Source organism: Falco naumanni, chromosome 7, assembly GCF_017639655.2.
Source record: "Falco naumanni isolate bFalNau1 chromosome 7, bFalNau1.pat, whole genome shotgun sequence".
Classification (NCBI taxonomy): domain Eukaryota; kingdom Metazoa; phylum Chordata; class Aves; order Falconiformes; family Falconidae; genus Falco; species Falco naumanni.
The window spans coordinates 23908298-23934271 of record NC_054060.1 but is presented as its reverse complement, the minus strand read 5'-3'; the positions used below and the strand labels follow the sequence as shown (position 1 = coordinate 23934271).

The window sequence follows — 25974 nt, the reverse complement described above, 5'->3', positions numbered from 1 at the left end:
AAAGAATCCAGGGGAAAATGGTGACTAGGAGTAAAGCATCATGCCTAGAGCTTGGAGCCAAACAGCAAACAAGAACCTGGGAAGAATGTGGCTAAGACCTATAATCCTGCTCCTCCAACTTCCCTCTTCCACAGCTGCTTCTCACATGCTGGAAACAAGGAACTGCAGATGGAAACGTGCACAAGCTCTGCAAAACAGAGGTGACCTACATACACAATAAATTTAGTCCTAAAGAGAATGTAAATCTTTTCAGATAGACTGAAAACTGAACAGACACAAGGATCGAGGTCTTGCACATAACACAGTCTCAAGCACTTACATATGAAATGATTCCTAATTCATGTTTAGTTATAAATGTTCTCAAAGACATTTGGCATTCAGGTTTGAGTATTTACCGTATTTAGCAAACATTTATACTGCTTTTACATTTCCTTTTGATTATTTCATTTAATATATATATTCATTAAGTAAATATGGTTGCTCTGAGCTAAAGCATAAATATTATCCCAACACCCCTATATATGGGTAAAGATGCATAGCTGCTTTAAAGAAGGTCATATAGGAAGTCACTAAGATTACAACCAAACTTTAGAAACTGTTTTTAAAATTCTACCAATCTTAACCCTTTTATTTTGGACAGCTCAACTAACTTAGTCATTGCTTGGTTTCTGACATCTAGAAGTCATCGTGAGAATCTGACTTGAATACACATTGCACAATTCTTACTGCAAAGAGAAGTAAGAGCTAAAGTCTTCATGATCCTTGACAACAGGTCAGTAACACTCTGGTTTACACAGCATTAAATAGCGGGAAAACACAAAAATATTTGTATTTTCAGAAGGGCTACAACACAGGTTTCACTTCAGTATAAACTCATAATCCAAAAGTAATTGCCTTGATCAGAAACAGACAAAGCAAACTGGTAGAAAACAAGAGTTTAGGCAATACTGTGCCTTTTTTTCATTTGTGGAGCCTAAACATATTATAACAGAAGTGCAATCACAGTGCTGCAAATTCAGCATACTTGCTTTCCTTGGTTACCTTTTGCAGCCTGTTAGAGGTATGTGCATGGATTACTTTTACGTTTAATCCTAAAAGTTAAATCAGGGGCTTTTCAGTCAAGACCACTGCCTTTTCAGTCATCAGCACTCCTTTTTAATTTAAAAAAGGTTCCTCTGAAAAAGCACTCAATCGGTATTTTGCTCCTCCCCACATCTCCCAGAACAAAGGCAAAAAAGTATGACGTTGCTTTTTAAACACTGCATTTTTAAAAGCAGAAAGTATTCAGCTTTTATGAAAACTTTAACAATTATATTTGAGCATACAGACTTCCTGAGATAGAACATTTATTAGACTAATGAAAGGTTGGCTTTCCTGGTCTTTAACAGTTTCCCAAAACAGCTAATTCCCACCATGGAACTGTTTCCTGACCTCTAGGAAAGGGTCACCTATGTGTAACTGTAGGCAAAATATGCCCTTGGCATTCCAAAGCTCCATGGTAAACTCACTAAAAAGAATCCAGCAGGTCCAGTTCACACCTCAATTGAGTTTTGTTTGTATCATGACAAAATATCCACTCCAGAAGAAACCCTTAAGTAAACCTTTATGCAACCCTTACCTCACTGCCCTAAGTAACACACACTGATTCTTCAGCAATGCCTACCGTTTTCAAAACCAGCTAGTCACCTCCTATTGCTTCCTTTTGCAATGAGCAAACCTCGAAGAACAGGTTGCAACATGAAAATAGTCCTGAAAGACCAGAGCACTACTGCACCAGACGCTAATTATTATCACTAGCATTATATGCATAGCTCTTGGAGTTTAGCATGTAAAAGACAACTGAAAGAAGAAGCCTATTATATGAAACTATATCAATTAATCAAGCTGATTAAGAAAAACTGATTGTAATTTCTGCTTGTAAAATTTGTATTTTTTAGACAACTGAGGTATGTTTCATTTACCACTAGTCATTAAATTAAGAAGCAGAAACATTCACCCACTTCACACTGAAATTTTCCTCTACTCAAATACCCATGTATTAATCACCATGAATTTGCTTGTATTCCTATTTAAAATTACTTTCTCATAACATTTCCTAATGTCACCTGACAATCACACATTTTATATGTAAGTATCTTCCAACCATATAAAACCACTACAGATTCCAACCAGTTTTGTGGACTAAGATACACCCAGCAAAGCATTAATGAGAAAGGCACATGTCTAGTTGCACATCATCTTCATTGGCTATTCCTGCCCAGTTGTGAAGAAAAAGGAGCCAACATGACGGAAGCTTGCATTTTCTTCTATGCTGAATTAATCACACTTCCATAAATCAAGAAATACATCTCTTGTATCATTCACATTAATGACGCAAAGACCGATTTAGACTAGAAGGGACTGCTGCAGGTCATCTCGTTCCAACACCTACTGAAAACCAAACTGAAGGTCACCTTTATGGGAGACAAGACCACGGTAGACTATCTGGCTCAAAGCATCTGGTCAACAAAGAATTAAACCAGTAAACACCCTCACTGCTTTTTTTTTGTTTTGTTTTTTTGTTAGGAAGGCTACCAACAGCTGAAGAAATAAGCACTGTTTATTCTCAGGACAGAGACATGATGAACAGAAGGCAGGACATAAAAGCAGTTGAAAAAAATCCCTTAAAAAGGCCACAGGACGAGATGTGTATTTAGACATCACCTCTCCCAGTCCTAACAAGGCTTGAGGAACAGAAGAATTAAAAGACAATTCTTCGCTTTACCACCAGAACAGGGATGGAGGGTTTTCACTTTATTCATCTATTAACCAGAAAAAACTATTGAGAGCAACCTTAGCAAGGAATCCAGGATCTTCTCTCCAATTACTGAGGCTAGAAATGTACTTCCGGTATTACACTGCCCCTACACAAAGATTCCCTCACCCTCAGATTTACTCTCAACTCTCAGTACAAGCAGTATTCACCCCAATTCAAACCACTTCAATAAACTCTGAAAAACAGCAGTTGTCATTTCAGAGAGGGCTTATGTGTTACGCTCACTACACAGAACCCAACTTTCACTGATTTCAAGTAGGTTTAATTCAGTAGCAGTTTTAAGCAGTTTTTTTTCAAATTAAAAGCTTAGCTTTGGGCTGCTATGCTTGCCACTCCACTAACCAGTCCACTTGTTCAATATATTCTGTCCTTCAAGTAGAGGATACAGCAAAATGAACTGCATACACTTTCACAAGATTATAGGAACAGACAACTGAGGGACCAAGAAAATACTGTAACATTAAGCACCTCATTGCATATAAGCAAAAGACAAGTTCTCATTTCTAGTCTCACAGAGGATATATTATTTGCACAACAACAGGGGTTTAAATTTGAAAAGAAATAGTTTCTCCACTATACCAAAAATTGAAGAGACATTCTGTGCCAAAGCTAGATTAAGGTTCACGAACTAACACTAATGCTGCTAGTATCATGCAACCATCTTCACAGTGATATGCAACTACCTGAATAACCAAGTATTTCCTCCTTACCACAGCAGTTCAGACTTAAGAGTGACTGCTGCCACAAGTGAGGTTGGGAGCCATTACGTTTGACGGTACCTCTATCTGCATGAGAGAATAGTCACAAATATCAGAGGCAGAGGCAAATGAAAAAGTTGCCAGAGAACTCACTGGAAGAAAGAACACAGGGAATATTCGGGTCTCTTTATTCCTTCAACAATCAGCTGCTTGACCATACTGTAACGTTAAAGTGGTCACGTAATTGTAAATTGAAGTCTAGAGGCATGTTAGCTTCAGCTAGTGATTATAGAGACATCACTTAAAGAGACAAATTCAGTTTTGCAATGCATACTGACACCTGATGACTTAATTTCTCACTATGGCTTTAAAAATTAAATCTTAGCAAACTCTTCACATCCTCTCACTGATACAGTATCTTCCAACTCCATCACCTTCTTCCCACATCTCCTTACAAGTTTCAACAAGCTTCTCTTAAGTTTTTGAGTTTTTCAAAGGCAGTTACAAATCATGGTTTGTCACTGCAGAATTTAACACAATACACTTGCAACCCTTCCAATATGTTCAACATCCAAAAATCAACTGATTTCTCAACTATTTTACCTATATAATTTTTTCCCCATTCCTTCAAATAAACTGCCATTCTACTTCCTTGTCTGTTTTTGCTGATGTACTGCCTAGCTTCTTTGGGGTGATTACTTTGCATTTCATTTACCTTTTAAGGACTAAGTTATTTAGCAGTAGAAAGTCACAGCAAATGTCATGAAACTAGTTTCTCTGACCTGCAAAACCTCCAATTGCTCAAATGTCTGTATCTTTAATTACAATGGTACACAAATACACTCACAGCAGTGAGATGCTACGAAACAAGTTCAGAACCAGAGACACAAGTGTCAAAAGTGGAGGTATGACAGAAACATTGCCTATTGTAAACTCACAACTCATTTGAGTAAAATTTATCTGCATGTGACAGACTAGTGTACCTTTTTCATGGTAACTTTTGGTTAATGTATTACTGCAAGTCTGCATTATCCTAATGCTGCCTCATCACTTGCCCAGTCTTCTGTTTGTTGGCCAGTCACTGATCCACATTCACACCAGCTTGAAGGAAAAACACCCAACCATGTAAGACAGCTACAGACCAGTAAGTTCCTACATTTATATAGCATTATTTAAATGTCTCCATAAAAAGTCGATTACAGCAGACACTTACCTGACAAACATTACCGATCTCAGAACTAAGAATAAAGAATTGTGTATCAATAAAGAGAAAAAGTTTTTTTAAACATAATTACCAGAAGTCTATAATACAGAGACACTGAGGTAAAAGCTAGATTTTATTTTTCTAAGCTTCTAGCCTTTACTATGCATTTGAAATCTGCTGTCTTCCCACTTTTCCTCACTATAAAAATTTAAACTCTTTGTGTGTGTGTGTGTCAATATTTACAACACTCTTCCACATAACAGCAATGCAGGATCATGCTGGAAATTTTCTTGATTTTTTTTTTCATGTTTTGCAAACCCATCTGATAAATGTCTTTTCTGTAATTCCCTTGAGAAATACATTGTTTAAATGGCATTTGGGACAGAATATATGTTTTTACAAGTTGAAATAAAATTATGCAAGTAATTTACCTAAAACAAACCCAAAACATTTAAAGCATTTTACTATAGAGAAAAAACAAGTAAGCCATCTATAATGGAATTCACATTTTTTCGTATTTGTAATGAATTTTAAGTTTTTATAAGGTCAAGACAATATTAACAGAAAAGGTTTTTTTCAAGTAAGGAAAATATCTTCGATATTAGGACGATTTCTGTATCAGTACTCATTCAAAACAATTCATATAAAGTCTCCCAGTCTAAATTTAAAATGCAGTTATTAATTCTATAGATTTTTATATCCAAATGTAAACAGATGAACAATCAAATCTTATGTCAAAACAAGGACTGCTTAGGGTATTCCAATAAAAATACTTGCAGGATTTCTGTACTTTAAAGAAAGTTTCCTGGGCTAGAACTAAAAAAACTTCTCTGTAAAACCACTGTATACCCACATGCACAGGCTACAGGGGATGACAGTGATCACCCAGACTGACCCATTTAGCATCAGCCAACTATCTTCTGTTAAAAAAAGAAACACAAAATGGAATTCAAAGCTATATAATGGTTACCCAGTCTTGTTTTAAAGACAGTAAGAGAAGTGTAACTGCATCAGCTGTCCCACATGGTAGTTACGCACACAGTACATTTGTACAACTTTCTGTTGTTCAGTAGATTTTGTTACGCTTTTGCAGACTAGACCCTATAAGCCTACATCGATGAACTCCAATTAAGTTATTTGATAAACATATCCCTTCAAGAAGTTAAAAAAAATGCAGCACCCACATTCATTTTTAGGACTGAAAAAAATGGTTTTAACTCATTTCCAGAGTCTGGTCTTTCTCCGGTGTGCTAGCAACCCTTTCCGAATTCCAAAAGTAGCTGTAGCAGTGACAGCTGCAGAAGACATGCATTAGTACTTCGCCTGTTAGACTCTGTTCTTATACCTAAGTTTTAGCTGGCTCCAAGCTTCACTAAATGCTAATGTTCACAGCTGGATTATCCAGTCACCTCCAACCCCTCTTCATGTCACTGCTTGCAAGGAGGCCTTTCCCAGCCTACACCTGTCCTCAGGTATACTAGTTTAAATGGGAACTAATATAAAGATTGGTTTGTTTGAGTACAGTCTTTAAAAACAAAAACATAAGCCAGGTTAGTAAACTACAACTATTGAAAAAGCAGTTGTCACATTACCTCTCCCTCAGTAATCAAAAATTTTTAAACTGATGCAATTCTGTTCAAAGACATCAAAGTTCAGAAAGCAGGATGAATCAGGCACTATTTGTGACTTTAAGTTGACGTTTAAAAAGCCAAGGATCAAACTAGTACGATTCAGAAGCTTGTTCTGCCTTTTTCCTATACCCTGAGTTTAAAAAAAAAAATAAATTACTTTCGCTTCCACGTTCCAGTTAAGTGCCTGGTGCTAGTTAAGAGTTTACAGAATCCTGATGTCACAAAATTATTTATATGGTACTGTCAACTGATGAAGCAGAATGGGAAACTGGCAAAATACTGGTGGCTAAGTCAAGCATTAGATGAATGCAATTTTCAGGCCTCTCTCAAGCTTTGCATATTTTAATACTACCTAGATTTAAGGATAGGTTACAGAGTAGTAGCTTGCTGCCACAGAGAGGAGGTGGTCTTGGTCCCTTCACCTTTCTCCAGTTTACTGGATTTTTCACAGAGCTGCTCTAACACTCCCCTTAGGGAGAATGGCAGGGAAAAGGGGAAGCTGGGTAACTCACACCAGCTCAGATACATAAATGAAATGACTCGGAGGGCTCAAATAAATACCAGAGCTTATTAAAAAAGAATGCACATGGAAACTCCTGCTTCCACACATGGTAAATGGTTGTATTAAGCTATATGCGCCACTCCAAATCATAAAAGATAACTTTTTGGACTCATTCCACTGTAATTTTAACATGACATCAAGAAAAGCATTCAGAAAGGTCATCGGCCCTCAAGAAGATAAACCAAGCGCTAGAAGGTGCAGACAATAGCTCTCCACTGCCTAAGGCTATAGTTTTATGGCAGCCTAAGCCTATTTAACTACTAACTACTCATACAGCATCATCTGCAGCCTGGCACTTCTGTTCACTGGTCAAGTCATGTGTTTCAGCATGCTAAAGAAACAGAATAGCTTTTGGTTCATTTATCAAATTAGTTTATGCCAGATTAAAGGGTGAAATGGCTCAGCAAACGATCCAGCAAACATTGCAGCTGGCAGAAGAAAAGGGACACAAGCTGCACAGCCAACAGATAGCAACTTACATTCCTATAACCTGAGATTCAGCTCTCTCACTAAAATTCTAGTGGTGTCAGAAATTAAGAAGGTTTGAAACTCTTCCAGTAACTGAAGGCCCCAAAACAGTCATAAGTGGGATGAAATATGATTACCAGAAAAGAATTAGGATTCACTCATAAGCTGACTTGACATTTTCGGGGTTTTTTTTCTTTCAAATCTAAAGCTAAACATTTTGCCTCCTGATAAAACCTGAGATTCTTTCCCATAAGTCTGGAAACAGAAATTCCACAAATTCCAATTCATTTGTTCTAACAAGGGATACTTATTACACTGGGTCATCATATCTTATATGAATTGCAGCAAATATACATTCTTATCTTAAACTCAGCAGAAGAGTAGTTGAAATCTATTCTGTCATGCTTCCCACATCCTGAAACAGTAAGGATTTAGTCAAATATTGGTTATCTCTATTTCATTTAATTGTTAGCATGAGTCATGTGCAATACCAGCTAAAGCATACTGTGGTAAATGCATCCCAAGCCAGAAATCTGATCCTAAAGACTTGAGTATGGTTACCTGCAACAGTAATGGACTAGATGTCAGGTTTGAAAAAACCTGCTGTGCAATATTTTTTACATAACTACATCTTTTTTTCTGCGGTCATTATTTGATTCTGCATTGGCAAAGTTTAAACTCAAACAGCAAATCTTCCAGTGTCACACTGCCTTCACTAAGTCTTCCAAATTTCTCCCAGTTCATCACTGTTTTGGTACTCTGTTTTGAATCATGAACCTCCAGCTCCTGCTTTAGAGCCCTCCTTTGTTGAGACAATCACAAACATCCAGATCCAAGCAGCAAGAACTAATGTAAAACCTGCTCATTAAGAAATACATTCTGAAGGAGAAACAAAAGCATATATATATATTTATATATGTATATATAAATATATATAAAATATTTTTATATACATATACATATTTTTATATATATATATATAATGCCTATATAGTTCAGGACTTTTGGAGACTCATCTGCTCTAGAAATTGTATAGATTTTGTGATTCATGAGATATTCCAACAAGATGCTTGTGTATTTGAAGATAGAGTAGATTTACATGGAATACCTTTCTTCAGTGAGTCTTAAGTTTTTTATTCTTAGGTATCAGAAGATGTCTTTGTCTATGCACTGGGTAAGTGAAAACACAATCAAGGAAGATTATGCTTATTCTTTAAGTGAGCTGTGGAGTAGTGGGACACGAGAGGAGCACTATATGAAGGCAAAAGGTTTAGAATGTCAGTTTAAATAAAAAAATCCCAACAGAACAACTTAAAACTAAAACATACACCAAGCCTTCCCTTACCTTTGTGTGCTATTTATCCGGTACTGGAAACATCCCCCCTTGCCCCCCAGACTTCTTGGCTGAAACATGATGTTAGCAAACTCCAGTTAGAAGTGTGAAAGGAGATTCACAGTTTACTGTTTACAGTACTTGGCTTGGCATTGATCTGTTTTCCCTGTTGTACACTCTCACACTATTACCAGAACTTGTTTTGCCACAGCTCTGCACTGCTTTTCCAACTATGGAGACCGACGCTTTCTCTTTCTACATACCATCAGCAACAGTGTATTTTGAACACTAGCATGGGACACTAACCATATTACACCAGAAAAATCAACCTTTGATCAACATATAACTATGCCCCTGGAGTCATAAGGTTATTACTTAGCCTAATCTTACACAAATGACAGACAGTCCCTTCCCCCCCAAGTTCATTTGTATTACTGATGCTTTGTCAATTACTAGTTTTCAGCAAACTACTCCAAAGTTAGACATAAGATGGTGTGGTGTTGTCTAAGACTTTGGAACAACAGCCTAGGGAATTTCAGGAGAAACAAATTGCTTCTTTCTTAAGTTACAACAACACATATTCACAGAAAGACCTAATTCATGTCATACCACTTACCTGAAATAAAAGGAACTATGGAACAGACACAGCTAAGTCAGATCTGCTTAACCATCATTTGGTTAAGACCGTCTGAGAACTCATCCAACCACAGCAAGCAACCGTACTGCAGGCTTAGTACGCATTTAGATCCCACAAAATAATAAAAAAAATATTCCTTAGTCATCCATTAAGCCTACTTAAAAAAAAAAAAATCAACCATGTCTTTTCTCTCATTCCCTGCACTTGCTGGGAGATCCACCCTATCAAGAGGCCAAACAAGGCAGCAGTTGTGCCATCTGGGTAACTAGCTACCCAGTGCAGGTCAGCTGCACATCACAGCTAGTGGCACCAGGGGATTGCCCTATTCCTCCCACAAACCGCATGTCTGTTTCTCCTGAGCCAGAAGTGGTGCACACAAAAGCAGCAAGCTGGTTTAGTGGGCTAAAGTGGAAGCAAAGCAATGCCCCTTCCTGACAGTAACATCCTCTCTCAACTGCTGCATAATCAGATAAGCATCAGGATGAAGAAAAGGAACAGAATTGGCCTTTCAGGAACTGTTTATCATTGTCAGTGTGGATCCAGAGCACCTAAGGTTGGGTACCCCCTCAATATCTTACAGTTCTATGTTACAGTTAAACCATGGGCCTTACCACTTCCCCATCTTTGTCTTCTGGACAACCAGCCACACTCTCCTCCCCTACACATACACTATCATTCATGCAGACTGGTTTTCAACTTGTCAAAGTCCCTGAACTAATTTACCAGCTAGACAAAAGAGTTCTAATCTCATAAGCTCTTTGAAACAGTTTGCCAAAAACATGCATGAGTAGCTAGCAACAGCAGACAACAGCAGCAAAGATTCACTGGCTCAAGCTCCTTCAGAATTACGCCCCCAAGCAGAAAGCACAAATCATATACAATACCACTTCAGAGTCCTAGCAAGTTCTAGAAATGACATATTTTGAAAAGCAATTAAGAACACTGTTGAGAGTTTCTTTTGGCTGCAAACAATCCCTCAGACACCACTGTATAATTAAAGCTATGAATTTATCTTTTCATATTTGAACACAACAATAAAACAAAAGTAGACTTTCCCCTGGTATCCACTAAATTGCCAAGAAATCCTCTGTGTTCTGCACTATTTAGCAGAAGAAAAAAAATGAAGATGCATTCAGAAATAAGATCTGTCGATCTTAAGTCTCTTGAACTCAATTAACAAATGACACTTTCACTAACCTCATTCTCTGATGTTCCTGATGATAAAACTGTGTGAAAGTTCATGCCACTCAAGTCTTCTGACTAAAACAACTCTTCCCATTTTCATGCTATCACAGCATTTTCTGAACTACAGGCTAAGGGTGTTGGCTGCTCAACTCATTACTTATCCCAGCCATAATGCCCAAAAGACATATTCCAAAGTCTTACAGATTCCTTTTTACCTGAAGAAATAGCACAAACAATACAAGTCCTAAGAATTTCAGAAACAGTGACATGTAAGATAAATGTTATTCGTTGTATCCCATCTAGGAGGTATGGTCCAAAAGACTGAAATCAGTCAGCCCAAGTCAGATATTGCCCTAGTCTCCTGCAAAGGGGAATGGGATCATAATCATTAACAAGCCTTTTTGAAGACAACTTTGCACAGCTTCCATTTAACATATTTACGACTAAAAAAATAAATATATCTAGTCAGTAACGTTCTTAATGTAATTTCTGACAGGCAAGTTTTCTTTGAGGTGCATCAGCATTTGCAAGAGTATGGTCATGGAACAAGGAAGATACCCTAATAAATTTATACCTTAGAAGTGTTCAGTTATTCCACTGTAATTGGTTTTGTTCTCCTGTAACACAGAATGGAGATTTCTCCCAGATAAACAGTGTCATTCAAAACCAGCTGTAGCTGCAATTCACCAAAAGCTGTCCTTATCAAACTGTTATTAAGCAGGCCTTCAGAAATAGAAGGTCAATCTCAGGTTTGTCCCTAATAGATAGGTATGAACAATGCAAGCTACTCCTTTAATAAGAATTAAACCTCTGTGGGTTTAACTTGCATACAAAGAGCTTTAACAGACCTCCCAACAAGCCCATTATGGAATAAATTATTACAAGACTCATTTGTTTTAAATTGCTTATCACCTGACCTGTCCCACCGGGAGTAACACTGGAAGTGTATGTACAAACTCAAATCTAGAGTATTGAGGCAAAACAACTAGACTAGTATCAGACCACACCTAGATCAGATGGCAGCCATTAGTTTTTACTAACACTGCACTACTGATGCCACTGGTGCAGGAACAAGCCAGTTGTGCAGTCAGACAACAATACAAGACAGTAAACATTGCAGATCTTGCAATGGAGGCTGACCTACATAAGTAATAAAGGTTTCAGTTACCACTTGCACCACGTATTTTAAATAGACAGCAACTAGCCTTAACTCCTCTCATGAACAAACCCACTGGGGAAAATAATAGTGGTTTCCGAAAACAGACTGTCCCTAGTAAATTCATACCTAGAACACTTACTGTCAAAGTGTTTTTATCTACCACTATTCACATCTTAGAAGAAACTGAAGTTTAACAGTTCCTGTGTACAGAAGAAATATTCCCTTCCTCTTTCTAAGGGAAATCATTTGAGTAAAAACATTTGAAAAGCTTAAAGGAAAACAAAAAGCAACATAGTTTTGGCAAATTTCCAAAGGCAATCAAATTATAGATAGAAAGGGCATTTTATTAGGGCACATGAACAACTAACAAATCAGAAGACAACTGTTCTTCATTCACCTGCTGTCCTCAAAACAGTACATGCATGTTCCCTTGAGTTACCCTTCTCCCCCACAGACCATTATCAGAACAGTATCCCCATTTTAAGTGCAGGCTCTTGACCTGTGCTCTAATATCTAACAGTTTCTCACAGCACATGCCACAAGACTTAAAAAAATCTCATCAAAGAACTGGCCCCCAAACAAATCCTATTTAATCAACGAGAAGCACTTCCCATGGAAAGCTGAGTTTGCTTTGGCATGTGAGAAGATACACCTAGCTAACTGGGCACACTTTGGTACTGACCCTTTATTTAAATACAGTGAACAGATATGCATTCACAAAGAAAGCTTACAAAGTTAACTTGAACACACTAGTTTACAATTTCCCCAACTCCTGTGTTCTGATACCAAGTATAACTTCATGACGGGAGTACAAAGCAAAAATATAGTTCACAGTCACTGCTCTCATTAAGAAATCTAGCAGCGCCAGGGAGATCAGCACATCTTCTCAGTTCTCTGCACGGTCCCTGTCCAGCAGACACAGAAAGCCTGGGCTTGTCAAGGGAAGATGTACTGCAAGAACAAACACTGGAAGACAGTAAGAATCTCTCTCCTCTTGATTTCTTTATGGCAAAGCTGAATTTGTTAGTCACCTCCTAACAGGTACATATAAAAGAGCTGAACCCTAACCTCAGGTGCTAAAGAAAACATTATTGTAAGAAACATGATTCTCTTCTCCCTTTTCCGAGCCATAAAGGTACCCTCCATGCCCCACCATGAGCAACCACAGGAAAAACACATTCAATTTACAATCAAGATGGTGGGGTCAGATCATGTATCTTCAGGTTTTCCATTTTGAAAACTGCTAGTATCCTATACAAGAGCTAATTGAGAATTTCAAGACTAATCTGGATAGTCTGCTTTAGCCATTTCTAAGTCTAGATCTCCTCAGAATTAGTAATCTCAACTTCTGTTTTGAAACATGCCAGATTTCTAAGGACAGAAAAAAATATTTTCTCAACTTCCTGGACTCTAAAGTTACAGTATTTACTAGCAACTGGTACAGTTTTAGAAATGCCAAGTACTTCATCACTTCTAACAAACATATAACATAGGTATGTAAGAAAACAAAAAAAGATAGAACATCATTTAACTAGTATCTTCAAATACCAGTTTGTGTCCCTACACATATGGCCTGGATTTTTTTAAAAAAACAACAAGCCACAAAAAACGCACAAACCCAACAGGTCATGAAAACAAATTCCCTGTTTTCAACAGCCGGTTATGTACATATTCTTATGAAATTAAGAATAATTCCTTCACAGTAATATACACAAACTTGTTAGAGTACGGTTCCCCCAAACTACTGTGCCCATCAGACACCAAGTGGCCTTACTCAAGCTTAGTCCACCTAGAGAACTTACTTTCCACAGAAAAGAACAACGCTTTCAAAAATCTAACAAGACTTTACCTGCTAAAAAAGGCAGTAATTGTGAACCAATTAAAAAATTTTCCTTTAAGCAGCACTGGCACCGGCATAACTCCCAGCTTCTACTTGCTTAGAAGAGAGTAGTCCTGACAAATTATGAACCCTAAGTGCTCTGGAGCAGCAGTTGCTGAAGTGGGTCACACATGCAAGATAATCCACTGAGGTGTGGGAGGAAAATATTTTTCTTAACACTGATACATAATATTTTTAAATAATGCTTATTTCATCTTTTTCTGATCCCTTCTTAATTTCTGGGTTTGAGTATGTTGTATATTCAAAGTATGTTTTTGATCATATAACGTACGATATACAGTAGTACCTGTATATAACTGATAAATCAATAAACATACTGGGGATGCAGGCTGAAAAGGTGTTCTTTTTGCAGATAGCCATATGCAGCCAAAAAAATTGGGAGGCCACAATTCCAGAGCAGAAACTCCCTTTCCCTGTTAACAGGACTTCCCTGTTTTTCTACAGGGAAAAAGAGGATTTATATTTGTCCTGCCTTCCCTCGTTTTCCTAGATTGCAGTAAATTAACAGAAAGGTACACGGATCTTTCCCACTCACACAATGATTTGGGGGTTCTTTTATTAGAACGTCTCCAACAGCCAGCTCGACATCTAGTCCTACGTCTCTTCAAAGGTCCAGCACCATAACTATACTAATCGGTTCCACTTTGCTTCAGGAAGGGAGGACGAGCTCAGTTTCACTCGTGTTGGGATTTCAGAGGGTCTGAATGAATGGCGCCTCAAAAGGCACATGGCTTCAGTGTCTCAATTGTAGGGCTAAGGCTTTTTTTTTTTTGCCACCTCAACCATACGAAACTTAAGGTTTCCTCAGGAACAGGCAACTTAATGTGAAAGCCTATTACTGGAAAGGTGTATCAGAAAACCATACAGCGATAAACGACCTGCTTGGCAAGGGAACGTTAAGCGGACACGATAAAACAACAAATACACAGAATTAAAGACCATCAAATATCATTAACTCTTATCGCTTTGCGAGAACCGAGAGAAAAGATAAGGGTTACAAAGAAGAACATGGGAAGTCAAGTGCCTAGACCCTTACCCAGCTCTTCCCTCTCACCCAACACGAGCTCTGGTGGGCCTCCCCAGTCCCCCTCACCGGCAGGCTGCCAGCAAACAGGCAGCCGGCCGGCAAGCCCGGGGCGCAGGGAAGGCGGGAGGCCGGCAGCGAAGCTTGCCAGGCCTGGCCACCGGGGAAGGCCGGCGTCAGGCCGCCAGCAACGCCGCGAGGGGGACCGCTCCCCGTTGCCCGCCGCGGCAGGAGCGGAACACCCACCAACCCCATTTCCCCACCCCGGGCAAGAAGAGGGGGGAGAAAAGGGCCCGTCGCCCTCCCTACTGACCTGCCGAAGGCAGCTCTGCTGCAGGACCGAGGGTGGCCCGGCAAAGCCCGCTCCCCTCAGCCCGCGCAGCCACTGCCACCACCCTCACGCGTACGGCCGCCTTACCGCTCACCTAGCCCGCCCGGATCTCTCCGCTCACGCCTCAGCGCGACCCTCTCACCTCTACCGGAGACACACGTCAGGAGAACGCCCAAGCCAGGCCAGAAACACTCTCCGCCGCGCCCCACCCCCCCGCCTCCCCCTGCCCAGCAGCCCAACACGGAACGGGAATTCAAACAACGCACCGGGACTACTTTCTCTCTGCAGGCGGAAGCACACGGTCTGCGCGCGCTACACCACGAGACCATTTTAAAGCGCCGAGCGGCGCGCAGGTCAGGAAGCACGCTGGGAGTCGTAGTCTTCCCGTGTCAGCCTCGCTCGCCTGGCAGCGCCCCTGCGCTGCTCCCCAGCCAATAGGCGGCCTCGCTGCACAACCGGGCGGGAGGGGGCGCGGCCGGCGGCGGCCGGAGTTAGTTGTTGCGCGCGGGCGTGGCGGTCGCAGCCCCGTCCCGGGAGTCGGCCCCTCTCCGGGGCCCGCCGGTCGCGGGAGCCGCTCCTGACAAAGCCTCTGCGGCGCAGCCGCCGCCGCCGCCTGCCCGCGGGAGGCACCGCGGGGCTGGGGAGCCTCTGCCAGGTGAGGGGCCGGGGCGAGTCCGGGGACGAGAGGGGGGCGATGGCCCCTCTCGCTGTGAGGGGCGGCCGGGCGGCGGCTCGGGTTTCCTCAGGGCGGCCCCGGGTCGGGGCACTGAGAAGAGGGCCCGGCGGGGTGTGAGGGGAGCGGCCAGGCGCAGCTGCCGCCTGGCTGCTCGTCCCTCCTAAGAGGGTCCCGCCGGCGCCCTTCATGCCCCGCCGCCCCGGCCTGCTGCGGCCCCGGTGCCGCCGAGCCCGGCCAGCGCTGGCAGCCGCTGCGGGGCCGCGCGACGCCCTGGCCCCCGGCTGCGGGCTGGGCCCCCGGGTCTCCGCCCCGACACCGCGGGGCCCGCGGCGGCCGGGACGTTCCGTGGCGTGATCCTGCGCCCTGCGGGGGAGCGCTGCGCGACTCGGAGCTGACACCTTCTAGGAATTTCGCGATGATAAAGCTGCTGTAGGTGTTGGGTGGATGCTGTCCCTATCGGGGCTCTGTCCTCACTCTGTTATTACCGCGGATTCCTGACTTGGAAGGCTTTACCTGTCAGCGTATACGTGCGTAGCTACATTCCATGCTCCTTTCAGGCTTTCGGTGCTTCCTGTTTTGGACTCTCAGATGAGTCGTTTTGTTTGCCTGTTCTTATTGCGGGTGAAGTTGAGACTAGGCTGGAAAGGCTGGGATTTGAATCGGGGCAGCAAGTGAAACGGTGTAAATGCATTGCAGTGATTAGTTGCTTATCGGGCAGCTGGTATGTAACACAGAATGGCCAGGCTGCCCTTAGGTGAGCACAAGGAGGAGGAGCATTGTCTGGTGAATCTCTGACCTCGAATTTGATAGGGGTCCCTTCTCAGGGAACATAACTTCTGTTGGCTTTAGGTCTTTGACGTTTTATTTTGCAGAGCTTGTTTTTCATTCTCCTTTAATCACTTCCTAAGAGGCTCCAAAGATTTTCCCCTTACTTGTGGCCTAAAGCCTGTCCGGTGTCTGCTAAAGCACTTTATTATCGGATATTCAGGGAGAAAATAATACACAAGTTATGTGGGCAGGAAGGAAAGAACACACTGTTGTTCTAGGGTCCAAGACTTTATGGGATTCCAATAATTAGGTTCTATACTTAGAAAGTTCAGTTAAACTGGTACAAAATTGCCAGCTGAACAGCTACCTTTGCTAAGCTTTAGGTGCATTTAATTCTTTGTGACTTTTGACTTGCAACCTCATCTAGACAGTTTGATTACAGTAGTGTAGCAGAGCAGGAAATACTTGTAGATATTTTATGTTGTCATTTTGGCTAGTTAGAGCTCTTAATCTGGTTTCACACTGGATTAAAAGGTTTTGTCTGTAAAGTAGCTAAGATGATTTATCCAGACAAAGTATATTCCTGGAAGAGCTACTGTTCCAGTGTGGTTTCAGGGAAACCTCATTTCGTCCTCTAAAATGTGGAAGTATGCAAGAAGTGAATTACCAGTTTTGCCATGAGTAACTTTCCATGGTTAATCTTATCTATTCATTTCATGATGGATTTACCTTTTATTAGCATATCTCACATAGATAACTTAATTTACAGATGTCCTAAATTACTTCCTTGGAGTGTTCCATTTGGCCCGAATGCCTCTTGCTCACCTGAACAGCAGTAGCAGGCAGGGTGCGGTTCCCTAGCGGGGCAGGAGGTACCAGCTGCTGAGCAAGGAGCCAGCAGCCTTTCCTGTCTGGCCTTTCTGCTAGTAGGCACTTTCACCCAGCTGCACGCGTGTGGAAACAAGCAACTGATAAGAGAGCAAGCTTTACTCATGGATGCAATCTTTGTATTTCCTTCTATTTTAGAGCATACATTAACCATGTGAATAAATATCTAGTCATTTTGAAAAAACAGCATACCTGATGTATTGCTAAGTCTTACAGCTCCTTCAGTGAAAGGGAGAACAAAGAGGCAAAATACTATTTCAGCTTCTTTGGTAATTTGTGTTTCTGACTTTTCAGCTCTTTAGAAAATCTGCTTGCAAACATATTTACCAAAATATGTGTTCTTTGCTATTTACTTTCTAAATAAAGGAATCGGTTGGAATCAATCATTTTAAGAAAAACAAGGGTGTGCGTGTACTGTTTGGCTAAATGGCATCTAAATGTTTTATTATCCTGTTTAGGCAAGAAAACATTTAGAAGCCATTTAGCCAAACAGTACATGCACACCCTTGTTTTTCTTCAAATAACTATTATAAGTCATTGATTAGGCTCACAGACGTTGCTAATTGCTGTTAACCTTCTGTATCATGCTAGGAAAAATATGAGAAAAGCTGCTATAAGTTAACGAGTTGCAAGGTGTTTTTTCCTCTGCCTTGTTGCTGAATTTATGCTCCAGTGTCTCTGCTTCCCTTTTCCTTTTGCATGTTTAGTCTTTGCTCTTAGGTTTCCCTTTTCCCTAGAGCTGCCCCTTATTCCAGTTTAGAATCAAGACTCTCCCATCCCTGCTAGTTGCCCATGTTTTCTTTCCCCTTTCTCTGAAGGGATCCAACCGTTTTACTCCTTGGCACTGCTTTCCTTGTTCTAGTTGCTTTCTGATGAGATCAGATTTCAGGTGGTGTTAAGTAAATAATCCTTTCTCTTTATTATTTTTTTTAATGTATGGCTGTTAGACCCTCTTCTCCCCAGCCACTGAAAAGAGAACACCAAAGGTCTAAATGGGTTTGCTACGTAGGGATCAGAGATGAGGTCTTTCTCCTGCCAGCTTCCAGTGTTCCCACTTCCTGTGCGGCTGCAGCTCCCGAGAAATCCTGCCCAGCTGCTCCCTCCCGTGTAGTCGGTGTGTCATAGCTGACATTCAGGTATAGGCAGAACATGGAAATGTGAATGACATGGGTGTAATAAGGAGATAGCACTGCACTTGTGAAAACTGTGAACACTGTGTGATGTGAGAAGAGATCTTAAAGAAAACACCTGACATGGGGAAACTGAAAATAAAACTTATTTTATTATCGTTCTGCTATTAATATGTGATAACTCCAGATATTTTTAACCTACTTGAAATACAAAAATCAGAATCTGTAAAGCATGTTTTGGTTTATTAGTTGAAGCAGTTTTTAAAGAAACAATGTCAAGTTATTTGCAAGCCATATGTAGTGTTTACTGGTTGTTACTGCCAGCCAAAAATCACCAGTGAGGCAAAATCCACTCTACGTAACATGAATCTTGGAGGAGATGCATGGCCTCAGTCTACACCCAAGGGAAAGAGGCTTCAGGTTCTCCATGCTAATACCAGAAAGGGTTGATGGAGCATGGTGCTGCTTTCTATGATTGCATTACTTGTGAGAGTCTGGTACAGAGACCTTGTGTGTAGAGTTTTTGTTGGTATTACCAGTTCTCCCACTCTTCTGTGCTCCTGCACATAACCGCTGTTTAAGGACTAAGCATTGCACTGGGGATTTATGTTGACCTAAGCCTGAAATGCTTTTGTTTCATTTGTATCAGCACAATAATGTGGACTTTCCATTACCATAGAGTTTTAAATTTAGGGTGGAAAAATACAGACTGCAAACTGGAATAAAGCTTGCTAGTTAACTTTCCACTATTGTAAAGCAGGGTGAAGTGGAACAAGTAAGTGAACAGTATAGACTGAGCTGAATGAGAGCTTTAGTATTTCAGCAGTGCCAGTGACAAGGATAAATGACTTGGGTTTTACTTGGTAATAATTCTAATTAGTTGTCCAATATTTGAGCTGCAATTTCAATAAATAATGTGGTTTAGTATTTGTAGGCTGTTTCCTTTTGGGTTTTCCCAGTCATAAGCAGAAATTGTGAGAAAAAATGTGACAAATTTTCAGCCTTCCTTTTTCCTAGGATAGATAAGTGGCTGAGTCACTAAAGCAGTTTCTTTCCTCCTATCTCTTTTAAGTGGACTAAGTTGATTTGAGATTGCCTGATCTTTGAAAATGTGAATGGAGGATAACTATGCAGTGAACGTAGCTGAGAGGTCACTTTATTTTTCATGTGGGAACCCATCAGCTATTACAAAAGATACCATGTTAACTTGCTGAGTTACAAAACAGCTTTACCACAGATGTATTTGGGTTTGTCTGTTCAGGTGACACCAAGAACCATAGAATTTCAGAACTCCACTGGAGCCTAGTTTACCATTTCTCTCCTCCCCATAATCACACATTGCTGTGAAGGTTGATTATAAAATCAGTTTTAAACCATACCACTTGGAGAAGTATTTTGTAATCAATCTGTAATTGATTTTTTTCCTAGGTCTTTCATTCTGGGGAAAATTGTCACCCTGACTAGATTCCTTTATGTGTGAGTGGAAGAATCCCCAAATAGTAGGTCTGTTAGCAAGTTTGCTACCCATACCTGCTGTATATGGGCCTAGCTTTAACTGAACTGGCTTTTTCATGAAGTATTAGTAGCAGTAACTAAGATTAGTGATGTTTATTGAACATTTTCTTTGATCACCAAATACTTATGTGTAAATATGGTGTGTAAAAAAGTATTTAACAGCATAACTTGTTGTCTGTACCTCAAAATGCCTTCTGAATGCATGGTTCTTCTTGCTTAGGAGTGTTATTCTTAGTTGTCAGCTTTTAGAGCAGGTGATGTTTAATTTCCAGATAAAATTAAATGCTCAGCTTGGGGGGCGGGGGGTTATTTTATCCTTTTAAAGTGCAAAAAATGATAAATATTACCTTGGAAAGATTTAAAAATGTCTTTCACTTTGTAAGCTTTATCTCACTTGAGTGATATTTCTGTTAAAAAAACCTCACATGCACTTAAATATCAGTGTTGAAAAATGCTCACATATCTTATTAATGCAGTCACTGTTGACTGCTGGAGGCATTCTTAGCAAATTTTTTTAAATCATGGTAAACAAATTTATTTTTATTATAATTATCAACAAATTAAGTATAAAAATAAAAACACTATCAATAAAATAAAATCAGGCTAAATATTGTGGGCTTCTAGAAATACTTGCTTTAGTAACATCTTGTCTGAGACACCAGTTCAGTGTGCTGCTAAAAAGTAAGATCACTGACTTAATAAAGTTAGTGCTATGTCAGAAAATATTGGCTACTAGCACGTAATTTGCCACATACAGATTTACTGGTGTTTAAGCAGATTTGGATTATTTGATATAGGTTCTATAGGAGACTATTTACTTGTACATTCACAGTTTGACCTTACATGTTTTGTTTTAAAACCATTAACTAAGTGCAGATCTCAATCCTAAAACGTTCTTTCTTGGATGCATCCTGTATTTATACAGGCCCCTCTACAAAGCTCACCAAAGGAAGAAGACTATATATAATACAAAAGATACAAATTCTGAATGTATATATTTATATCCAGTCTCCCAGCTCTGAGGCTCTGGCTGTCAGAAAAACCTTCATACACATTTAAAAGATGCTTAAATGTACACTATAAACATGAAAAAATATAGGCATCCTTCTACATTGACTTAATGTATACTGTCTCCTACTGTAAGTCTCTGTACATATCACAGATGCTCTTGTTGTTTTCTCAGCTGTCAAATAGTGTCTTAGTGAATGTCATTGTTTTGTGTTCATACATGTTGGTGTCCTTTCTGTGGGCTTTTTATTAATAATGCAGCAAGAAGAAGGAAGAACAGTTTAGAAAATATATAATTTTCCCCAAAATTGGCTGGTAAATTCAGAAATATGCATGTCTGAAGGTGAGAGTCACTTAAAAATTGTATAGCTCTTGAACCAAAATGGTCTTTTGGTAACTATTAGTCTTTTAGCTCCTTCTTTCTTCAGAGTTTTTTATTTCTACCTTGTACTAGCTCCTAATAGTCTTCTGCAGAGTAACCCCTGGGCTTGTTTGTAATCACATTAAAATCACTGATGCTCTCTGTAAAGGCTCAGAATTACATCAATATTGCTTTAATAAACTTTGAAGTTTAATGAAAACATATACAAGCTCAGAGGAATAAATAATAGTATAGGAGTTTTCCATGGGGGAGTAAGTAATACTGTATAATTGTTTTCCCATTTGCTTTAAGCCTTGCTAATTATTGTGCTCAGCCTCCCCCATTTAGATGCGATAGTTTTGCTTAAAAACAGGTTGCATCATATTCTGCAATCTTAGGCTTCAAGTCTGTAACTATATGGTTAAGGAGTGTGACTCCTACTGTTTGGAATGATCTTTGGAGAAGATAGTTTACAGTACAAAAGTCATTAAATAAACTGTAGACATTGTGAGTTTTTAGAAGCAGGGAGATAGCTCATAGTAAAGATGTGGAGCATGTGGGGCACATGAAAACTCTCAATGTGATCAGTTACATATGCTTTGATTGTCCAACAGTTTGTAGTCTCTTTTAGTCAGGGGAACAACTCACTGAACCTGGTGTTAAATTTGCATCGAGGGCATAAATATTTACTATTTTAGAACTTTATATCTGCAAAATTGAATTTTCATACTGTGGTATGTTTGTTTTTTAAATTTTGTTGTTTAAAGGAATGGAATATCAGATTATTAGCAAAACAGCCTCAAACCTGCTCTGCTACTAATGAAACTATCAGTAATGTATCTTTTGAGTGTAACAGCAAAATATTGAAAGTATTGTGGCAGGCCTGTTTAAAATGAGGCAGACTCATATTTAAAGGTCGCTGTCTCTATCTAGAAAAGATTGCTTGGGAAGTGCAGAAAACGAAGGCGTGTTAGGACAGAGCTTGCTGAAGCTTGAAGGGCTCCTGCGCCTATGAATTTTGCCTAGTAGGTATTTCTTGTACAGCAAAGGCAGTATCCCTGTTAGAAAATGTCAGTACAAGCAGAGTATAATGTATAAATTTCATTTACCCTGTAATCTATGTTGGTTCTGGCAGCGGTATCATAATTGTCATCTCGCTCCATGAACCTGTTGGCAGGTAGGGTGCCTGGTTCATGGTTCCTTACAAGTTAACCCACTTACCATCTTCAAGTGGGAGCAAATCTCTTCCAAAGGTAGCTGTTTCAGGAGAGTTGTTCAGAAGTACATCAGAAGGAATGATGCACTCTGGTATATAAAGTACCCGTTTTTAGCAGTAGAGAGAGATACTGTTAGTAACAGTTGCCATGAAAAACCTCCTGCAACAGCTTGCAGGTTTAAGGTGAGATGGCAAAGCGGTTAGACTGAGATTCCTCAGCTGCACTGAAGCTTTAGGCATGGTGAGTTCTCCTGTGTTCAGTGTAATTACATCTCTTTCTGGTGGTTGGAATGTGAGAAGTGTTTTGCTTGCTTGTGTGGTTGCTTTCAAAGAGAGAAGCTGAATCAGGTTGCTTTCTGATTGATATTGCCACTCAGCATCAGTATGATATTCAGTAAATACAGTATTGCAAATCATACTAGGTTGCATAATAATGTAAATGGCGAGAAGTGGTGCATTAAAAAAAAGCCTAGTTTTCACACCCACACTTTTTTTTTTACAAGGTTATATTTTTTCTTTGTAATGTGTAATGGTGATAACATTGCAGGCTTTTTTCCTACTCTGCCCTTTGCAGATTGACTTCATTGCTTATGGTTGTACATTATCGTTGTGTATCAATGTAAATCAACAGTGCTATTCCTGAACAATGGAGATAACTGACAGACCTTTTGAAGCCATATCTGCAGACTGAGAGACAGTGCTGTATATCAACATGTTGAAAAAGATAACAGGCATGGGTTATCAGGGGGTTCTGCTCACCCCCCTACAGAGGAGAGTATGGAAAAGGCTGTGTAATAATATTTTCTAAAACATTTATGTGCAGCTGCCAGGGCAGTTGATTGAAGGTTCATGCATACAATAATAATTCTTACAAGAAATAACAGTAAACAGGTGAAATCCCAAAGCAACAGCATTTAAATGTAACTGGGAATTAGATTTATTAAGATTTCAAATGTTACATAGTTGAGTCTGTCCGTCCCCCCCGACTGCCCCTCCAGAGTACCTGCAGTTCTTTGCATATTAAGTCATGGTATGTCTACATGGAAAGCTGTCTTTGGGTGCCTTCATATAAAAGTTAATAAACATCCAAACAAAGTGAAATCTGTAGAAAGCAGAAGGGAATATTAATTCATATAATGAATAATATTGTATTTGGAGGCAAGACTGGTGAAAGGGGGTTATAACTTCAGCTGGCAGTCCCTGAAATTCTTACATGGATAAGATGCTGAAATTGTTTTTATGTTGCACTGGCTAAAAGTGTTGGTGCATTTTTTTCATCAAATAAGACACAAAAAAAGGTTGAAAATATATTGGAAAAATAAGAAACTAGTATTGATTCATATAGTTGCAGTGATTGTGCTGCATGCAGATAGTTGAGTTGTGGATTAAAAAAATCATTGAACTAGTGAAATAACCTGAAAATCAATATCTGCTTCTAAACAAGTGTATGCTGAAAGACATAGTATTGCTAAGTTTTTAGTCTATACATTATAGAGGAGCATTCATCATCATAGTCTTGTATCAAAGTGAGTCTACAGCAGATGGATGTGGCTTCTTGGATTTCTCTTGCTTGTTATGAGATGCTTGTCCATTCAAAATTGTATTTTAAGTGATGTGGCAGCTATTTTGATTGTAATTTAAAAACTTTGTTTCTTTCACATTCATAAAAGGGAGACAATAGAAGGTTTCTTGTTACTTTTATTTGACTTTCCTGCCAGTTTATGAAATGTAACTTAGGTATTTTAAAGATGTAGATCCCAGCTACTTTTAACTCAGTTGATTTTGCCACATGGTTCAAGGTTTCTTTTCCATCACTTTTTCCATGAGCTCTCCCAGAAGTTTCAGGGGTAACTGTTCTGCAGGGAAGGTAATTGTGCATTGGATAGATGTGTGTTCATTGGATGATGCACTGTAAAAATCTGCCCTGCTTGTATAATCTGCTTAAAGTTCTGAAAAATGATTTCCAGTGGACAGTTAAAGGCCTGGGCAACTTCTGTATCCTAGCAGTAATCAGTGTGGGACTTGCTGTCTCATAGGTGCATTTGCAATCATCAGTCTTAACAGTTTTTCTTGAACATGCTTGAGGTTTTTTTTCTTGGCAGTGGGTTTATGATCTGGTTTAGAAGAGAGAGCTGTCACACCACAAAGAAGAAACTGTTACTTTGAGAGACGAACTAAAGCTGAATTTGTATTCTGACAGCTTAAAAAGTACAAGGAAGAATGGACGGACATTCATATCTTCACAAGATGCTTTTCTTGGGCTGATAAGGAACATGCTTTATACATTCCATTAACTGAATATTTTTGAATCCTTTGGTGTATATGACATTGCATATTTTCTATTCTTAAATGACAGAGAACAAAAGGGATAGAATTCTAGAAATTGAGCAGTGCCTGAAAAATCAGAAATCTAGCCTTTAGTATAAGGAAAAAAATTGAATTCTAACACTGCCACTTTTTTCCTGAGAGAGAAAAATGATGGTTTCTTATTATTAAGATAACTATTTTTCTAAATACTGCTTTGCTAATGGGGGCAACCCATATGCGTCTGCACTGTTTTACAGGGTAACCTGTGATAAGCGTTCCCTTTTTGAAAAACTGTACACAATATGTAAATAGAGGGAACATAATCTCTTCTGCCACTTTAAGATCTGTTGGAATATATTTCTTTTGAAAGTTTTTTGCATGTTTTTCAGATGAGTGACTCTCTCTTAGCTTTTTATTACATAATGTTTATGTTTTTAAAGTTTTGAGCATGACCTCAGGTTTTTATTTTGGTTTTAGTAAAGTATTTGCTGCTTGTAGCCCTGTAAAACCTGAGAGATTTTCCTGTCTTCTAGCTCTGAGACCTATAGTCTCCCACAGTTCATATGGGAGGCTTAAACATGCAGTCTTTTGAGTAGAAAATATTCTCTTTAGTACTTTTATAATTCAAAATCATTGGAATTTGCTCTGTATAAAATTATAACTTCCTGAGAAGATACTGGCACACAGTGTGGAAGCTGTTGAGTAATTTGAACAAAAGTTCCAAAAACTGTTTTCTATGCTTCATTTCTTCTGTCACCTCATAGTTAGAGGCTAGTGGACAAACCAGATTTGGGGCTGAAGGGCCTGCTTTGCATCTGGCAAAAAGGCAATGACTTAGAAAAAAATGTCTTTTGGGGGGAGAATCAAAAATCATTCTTGAACTGAAGAAACAATTTTTGGAGTCTTATTTTGTTTGGCTCTGCAAGGTAGTCAATTCTGGCACTTTCATATACCAACTTCTAATTCATATCTTCTGATATATTTGTAATGTTATAGAAAACTGTTATTAACAGATTCATTCAGTATTTGTAAAAGTTAAGGTATATAATTTCTCTTTGTTGTTGAAGAGGACTCTGATTGTAAGTATCTTTGGACAGATGTGATCATTCTACACTACATTGTTCTGAATCCACTGGTTAAGAAAATATTTCTATCCCA

The 25974-nt window shown here is 39.5% G+C and overlaps 2 protein-coding genes across 9 annotated transcripts in view; one reads left to right on the top strand and one right to left on the bottom strand.

Moving 5' to 3' along the window:
• The window catches only part of HMG20A (high mobility group 20A), a 43545-nt gene extending 28438 nt beyond the window's left edge, over positions 1-15107 (bottom strand). Inside the window, exons 1-2 of one of the 5 annotated variants that reach the window (XM_040600783.1) lie at positions 14930-14948; positions 8724-8782 (exon numbers count right to left, since the gene is read on the bottom strand). The gene's annotated coding sequence lies outside the window, so the exon portion shown is untranslated. The other 4 variants (XM_040600782.1, XM_040600781.1, XM_040600780.1 and 1 more) reach the window with 4 other exon arrangements.
• Positions 15108-15432: 325 nt separating this feature from the next.
• Positions 15433-25974, top strand: part of PEAK1 (pseudopodium enriched atypical kinase 1) — a 119776-nt gene continuing 109234 nt past the window's right edge. For 3 of the 4 annotated variants that reach the window (XM_040600075.1, XM_040600077.1, XM_040600073.1), the window contains exon 1: positions 15436-15602. The gene's annotated coding sequence lies outside the window, so the exon portion shown is untranslated. Of the gene's footprint in view, positions 15603-25974 lie in introns of all 4 variants that reach the window. The other variant, XM_040600078.1, reaches the window with a different exon arrangement.